Source organism: Lactuca serriola, chromosome 8, assembly GCF_051521515.1.
Source record: "Lactuca serriola cultivar US96UC23 chromosome 8, Lser_US96UC23_V15, whole genome shotgun sequence".
In the NCBI taxonomy this organism is placed as follows: Eukaryota; Viridiplantae; Streptophyta; class Magnoliopsida; order Asterales; family Asteraceae; genus Lactuca; species Lactuca serriola.
Genome location: NC_136415.1, coordinates 289,148,035 through 289,155,178, shown reverse-complemented (window position 1 = coordinate 289,155,178; position 7,144 = coordinate 289,148,035).

Genomic DNA, 7,144 nt, shown 5'->3' with positions numbered 1-7,144 from the left:
CTTGTAATATGTCGTTTATGCTTTTTGGTATGTATCGGAACATGACATCCTGAGTTTTGAATCAATGGATTTACTCTGAAACTATTTTAAAAGCATAAATGAAACCGATCTTTTCTGGCCGAGATTTTGGGGAGGTCATAGGAGAGTATCACCAAAAACTGCAAGAAAGAACAAAACAGAAAGAAAAGTGGTTGAGGCCTATGTTAAACACAATTTCCTTAAAACAAATCCGCCCTATATGCGTGTTTGTTTCCCATGATACAACAACAATAAATGACTCTTCTAGGTCAATCGAATCCTTACTTGGCACGAAAAATACTTTAGTTGCAGCAAGACTTCGAAAACCATGCAAAAACATAAGAGAGGAAGAGTAGTATTTTGTTTCATTCAGGGTGTTCAGTCAGTAGCCTGAAGCCTTTATTTATACTTAGTATAATATAGGTCAAAAAGTGTAACTGATGTGATTAATACAAAATCATAACTATCAAAAGTAAATGACGCAATTGATCAAGAAATCAAAACCAAAATTTATGATTAATGACTTTTAATTTAGGGTCTACAACTAGTATGAAAAATAAAAATAATTGCAAAAAAGGTTCTTGAACTTTTCTGATCGACCAGTTGTACATTCTTACCCCTAGGACGCGCGTTCGTACACAAGTTCAGTGAAACCAAGCCAATTTGGATCGTATTTGCACCATCCCTTGCATGCAAGAGAGAACCTTGGTTCTATAGGTCTTAAAAAGCTAGCTAGACTTTGTAGTTATAAACCCATTTTCTTTTCTTACCCCCACCAATGTGGGATGAGTTAAAACCCATTTAACTCATTTATTTGTTCTCTTCCAACTACCCTACTTTGACAATTAATTTCTTATTCACCTTTAAGCTATTTTGGACGTGTGATATATCAAAACGAAAGTATCATGGAGGAGAACACGAATATATAATCATTAGTCTATTTTCATTATATTTAGGGTACAAAATTCATGCTCATAATTGGTAAAAAACCCCATTTTTTGAAATTAGTAAAACTAATTATCCAACAATCTCCCACATGAATGAAAATTACTTCTATAATTTCAAGATGCTTAAGTATAATCTAGCAGTTTAATAATACATAAGATAGGTAGGTATTACCCTTTGAACCTTCCCATGAGATACATATTTATTTTACTAGAAGACCAGTAGACTCGATGTCCTTGAACTGTTCTGTAATTTGTGTAAATACTAAATACATGTCTCACATGATTCTCTCTGACCTAGTTAGGTTCTCACTGATGTGCCTATTATGGTTATGGACACTTTCATGGTTCTATAAGAGCTCTTAGGAATTTTCTCATTTAATCCCCTTCGAAGCAACCACACTTCTCTCTCACATAGGTGATTCTATAATAATCATTAAAAGCTAAGATTTGATTATTTCAACTTATCATCGACTATTGTAAGCTTAACATGCATCACAATTTTCTTTATAGGAATGAGTTGGGGTTGACCCCTATAGCGATTCACTTATGTTATATGCAAGTAGGTTGTAACAATGTAAATTTCAAAAAAAAAAATTTCATTTTTGTCACAACCATTTTCACATAAAATGTTTTACAAAATATCCAGTAATAGTTATCAAAACATTTCGTATCCCAAGATCACAAAAATCAAATCCTCACTCTAGTGTGTACGAATCATGCTGGCGCCTTTCCACGGTCCTCGCTAGTACCTGAAACACAAAACACAACGGTAAGCATAAATGCTTAGTGAGTTCCCCAAAATACCCTTTCACACATACGCCTTTCCAGGCCATACTCCACACGACCTTCCGGCCCATGCGTTTCAGGGGTCTTCCGTCCCAGTCCCAATAGACCTTCTGGTCCTACTTATGTTGACCTTCCGGTCCATGACTCCCTGACCTTCAGGTCCATGTCATAATGCCTTCCGGCCCATATCATACATATCATACATATCACATACATAACGCATACAAAACATGCAACTTATAGCATACAAGACCTTTCGGTCACACATAGGTACCCTTCCAGGCACAATATAGTGAGAAGACTCACCTCTGATATCTCGGTAAGTCTCTGCCTCGGTAGAAACGTGTTCTAGCCTCCGCCTAATCACATAAAGTAAACAATCCCATAAATACAACTGCACTCAACCCTAAAAGTCAACAAGGTCAACGGTCAAACTTTGACCCAAATCGGCGAGTGCACTAGGGCGACTCGGCGAATCTACATGTGTCCACTGACTCTCACTTAGACCCTCTCTTGGCACGTCGAGTACTCCCCTGACTCGACGAGTTCCACCTAGCAAGAATTGCGGGGCCACCCCGACTTAACTCACCGAGTCCCAAGAACAACTCGGCGAGTTCCAACTCGAACTCAGACACCTGACTCTCCTTGACTCACTGAGTCATTCCCCCAACTCGACAAGTCCACTCACTAAGTGATTAACGGGAAACCTTCAAACTACTCGCCGAGTCTGTTCTTCAGACTCGATGAGTTCATGCCATGCACAAACTAAAAACGACTTCTGAGGTTAGATATGCTCCATCCAATCATAGATCTAGCCTCCCCAAGCATGATACTCACGTAAAGTTCGGACCTTGACACACAAACAACATCTATTTGCTTCTATATGGTGTTTTAGCCCCATTTATCATAACCCATGGTCAAAACCCCCAATGATCTACCTAAAGCTTGAGGAGTAAAGCTTTCTGGACCTCAATGGATCCAGATCTACAGCCTTACCCCACATAGGGACGGATTGGACATCAAATCTAGTCAATAAAGGGTCCAAGAAACCCTAAATCCGTATCATCATCATAATAACAGAAGGGGAGCCAAGATATTACCTCTAATGCAATGCTCTGAGCCCCAAATTCGCAGAATGTCCACCTCCCTTTCTTCCTCTTGGCTAAAACCTCCTTTTCCTTGCTAAACAAAGCTTCAAAGGTTAACAATGGCCTCCTCTCTCTCCCAAAACGCTCAAGTGCTCTAGGGTTTCTCTCAAGGGGCTGATAGATGCAAATGACGGCCCTAAGGGCCTTTAAATAGGTCCTAAACCCATTAAATTAGGGTTTCATTAAACAGCGTGGACTCGCCGAGTCCATACGCGAACACGCGTGAACATTCGCGACCACACTCAACGAGTTTACACGCCAACTCGCCGAGTCCCCTTAATATATAAAAAAATAATGAATAAAATAATACTTGGGAACCCGGATGTTACAATTCTCCCCCACTAGAATCAGACTTCGCCCTCGAAGTCTCACTCTGAAAACAACTCTGGATGCTGCTCCTGCATCTCACACTCCGGTTCCCAAGTCAACTCTGACCCTTTCCGATGCTGCCACTGGACCTGCACCAGAGGCACTTCCTTGTTCCTCAAAACCTTGATCTTCCGATCCCTGATCGCCACTGGTCTCTCAGCATAGTTTAGGCTCGCATCCACCTAAATATCTTCTAATGGCACTACTTCCGACTCGTCGGCTATACACTTTCGTAGCTGCGACACGTGGAAAGTGTCATGAATCTGACCCAACTCTGCTGGCAACTCCAAACGATAGGCTACCCTGCCTACCCTCGCGATAACTCTGAAATGACCAATATATCGGGGCCCCAACTTGCCCCTCTTCCTGAACCGGATCACTCCTTTCCAAGGAGAGACCTTCAGGAGCACAAAGTAGCCGACCTGAAACTCGAGCTCAGACCGGCGTCTGTCCGCATAACTCTTCTGCCGACTCTGAGCGGTCAACAACCTCTGTCTGACCTGATGGATCTGCTCTGTAGTCTGAAGCACAACCTCGGTGCTGCCCATCACACGCTGCCCTACTTCTCCCCAGCAAATGGGGGTTCGAAACCTCCTCCTATACAACAGCTCAAAGGGCGGCATGCCAATGCTCGAATGATGGCTGTTCTTATAAGAAAACTCTGCCAAGGGCAAATACGTGTCCCAACTCCCTCCGAAATCCAATACACATGCCTGAAGCATATCCTCGAGCGTTTGAATCGTCCGCTCACTCTGCCCGTCCGTCTGTGGGTGGTATGTGGTACTGAAATGCAGCCTCGTACCCAACTCCTCGTGAAACTTCTTCCAAAATCTGGAAGTAAATCGCACATCTCGGTCTAAAACAATCGAGATCGGAACTCCATGCCGTGATACCACCTCCTTCACATACAATTATGCCAGCCTCTCAACAGAAGTGCTCTCACTGATAGCAAGAAAGTGAGTGCTCTTCGTCAACCTGTCCATAATCACCCAAATTACATCGACACCCCTCGCGGTCCTTGGCAATTTGGTGATGAAATCCATGGTAATCTGTTCCCATTTCCACTTGGGAATCTCTAATGGTTGCAGTTTACCATGTGGACGCTGGTGCTCGGCCTTAACCCTACGACAAGTCAAGCATCTCTTTACAAACCATGCGACATCCCTCTTCATACCGGGCCACCAATAATCCTTTTTCAGGTCCAAATACATCTTAGTGGCCCCGGGATGAATCGAGAATTTCGATCAATGAGCTTCTTCCATTAACATTGTAATCGTTCCGCCCACGGACGGTACCCATATCCGACCCTGAAAAGTCATAAGTCCCCGGCTATCGGTAACGAATTCCGATACCAGCCCGACAACTCGCTCTCTCTTCTGGCTTTCTGACCTCTCAACCTCAGCCTGGGCCCCACGGATAGCATCCAACACCGGAGTCATCACTGTCAATCTCAAACAAACATCTCGAATTGGGGCAGCCTACGGCTCAAAGCATCGGCTACCACATTAGCCTTGCCCAGGTGGTACATGATCTCACAATCATAATCCTTGACCACGTCTAACCACCTTCTCTGGCGCATATTCAGGTTGGGCTGATCCATCAAATACTTCAAGCTCCTGTGGTCCGTGTATATCGTACACCGAACCCCGTACAGATAATGTCGCCAGATCTTGAGAGCGAACTCTACCGCTCCCAGCTCCAAGTCATGAGTGGGATATCTCGACTCATGAGGCTTAAGCTGCCTCGAAGCATATGCTATCACATGCCTCCTTTGCATAAGCACCGCTCCCAATCCGGATATCGATGCATCACAATATACCACTAAATACTGGGGCCTCGCATAACTTCTGGCGAAGTGTCTCAAATGAAGTTTGCTGCTCCGGTCCCCATGAAAATGCAACACCCTTCCGGGTCATCTTGGTGAGTGGCACAGCGATCTTGGAGAAATCCTTAATAAATCTCTGATAGTAGCCGACCAATCCCATAAAGCTTCTGATCTCGGTGGGTGATATCGGCACTTCCCACCTCATGACTACCTTAATCTTGGCCGGATCAACCAATATCCCATTTTGGTCGACGAGGTGTCCCAAGAACTGAACCTCCCGTAACCAGAACTCACACTTGGAGAATTTGGCATATAGCCTCTCCAATCTCAGGACTCCAAGGATCTCCCTCAAATGCTCCTCATGTTGCTCTCTGGATCTCGAATACACCAATATGTCGTCGATGAACATGATCACCGAGCGATCCAACATCGGTCTGCACACCCTGTTCATGAGATCCATGAACACCGCCGGTGTGTTAGTGAGTCCAAAAGGCATCACCACAAACTCGTAATGCCCATAACGAGTCCGGAACGCTGTCTTCGGGACGTCCTCCTCCCGCACCCTCACCTGATGATACCCATACCTCAAATCGATCTTGGAGAACCAAGATGCCCTCTGCAACCGATCGAACAAATCATCGATTCTCGGCAATGGGAAACCGTTCTTGACTGTCAACTTATTCAACTCCCGGTAATCAATACACATCCGGTGTGAACCATCCTTCTTTTTAACAAAAAGGATCGGCGCTCCCCAATGTGAGCTACTCGGCCTGATAAACCCCTTTCCCAGCAGCTCCTGAATCTGCGAGGATAACTCCTGCATCTCTGGAGACGCAAGACGATAAGGCACCTTAGCGATAGGCGTAGCTCCCAGAACCAACTCAATACTGAACTCTACCTGCCTCTCCGGAGGCACACCTGGCAATTCTTCTGGAAACACATCCAGGAACTCGCGCACTATCGGAACCTCATCAATCAACTTCGGACCCTCTGAAACAACACTCGCATCCGTCACATATTCCATAAATCCTTTACAGCCCTGCTGTAGACTTTGTCTCGCTTTGGTGGCCGAACAAAATGCTGACCCCGTACGTGTACCCTCGCCGTACACCGTAAGAACTCCCCCACTAGGGTCTCGTATCGTCACCAACTGACGCTTTCAATCTATAACAGCTCCAAATCGGCTCAACCAATCTATGCCCACTATAACGCACACATCCCCCATCGTAATCGGGACCAGATCTATCAGGAACTCCACACCGAAGATCTCAAGGAAACACCCTCGAATCACCTCCGAAGCATACACTGCTCGCTCCTCAGCTATGGAAACTCGCAGAGGTCGACTCAACGCCTCTCGACGGATACTAATGTGCTGACTAAATGCCAAGGAAACAAATGACCGACTCGCACCCGAGTCAAATAATACCAAAGCAGGTACAAAACTCACAAGAAAAGTACATACGCATATCATCATATAAGCACAACATCATAAACAAAAGATAAAAATATAGAATACATACCAGCCACAACATCGGGCGCCGCGCGAACTTCCTCCCCTATCAACTGAAAAGCTCTCCCACGAGCCTTCAGAGCCTCGGCCTTCACTGGTCGAACCTCGGTAGCCCTAGCAGCAGGCACAGATCCCTGGTGTAGCTGAGGGCACTCAGCCTTCCGATGGCCGGTTTAGTTGCAATGGAAGCAAACCATAAATCCCTTGGGGCAATCCCTGGTGATATTCCCCTCCTTGCCACATTTGTAGCAAGCACCCGATCAACAGGCCCCCTCATGACCCTTGCCGCACTTCCCGCAAGTGCACCCCTTCTGGCCTCCAGTCCTCGAATCGGTGGACTTGGTCCGCTTGGCTGCCGGCTGAGACTGAGCCGGCCGCCAATCCATCCTCTGAGACTCGGCCTCCTCCTTGGCCTGAGTCTCCAACTCAATCTCCCTCTTTCGGGCATTTTCCTGGAGCTCAGCAAATGTTCGGTACGTTGAGTTCGACACGAACTCCCGAATGTCCCTCCTCAGAATACCGAAATACAGGCTCATCCGAG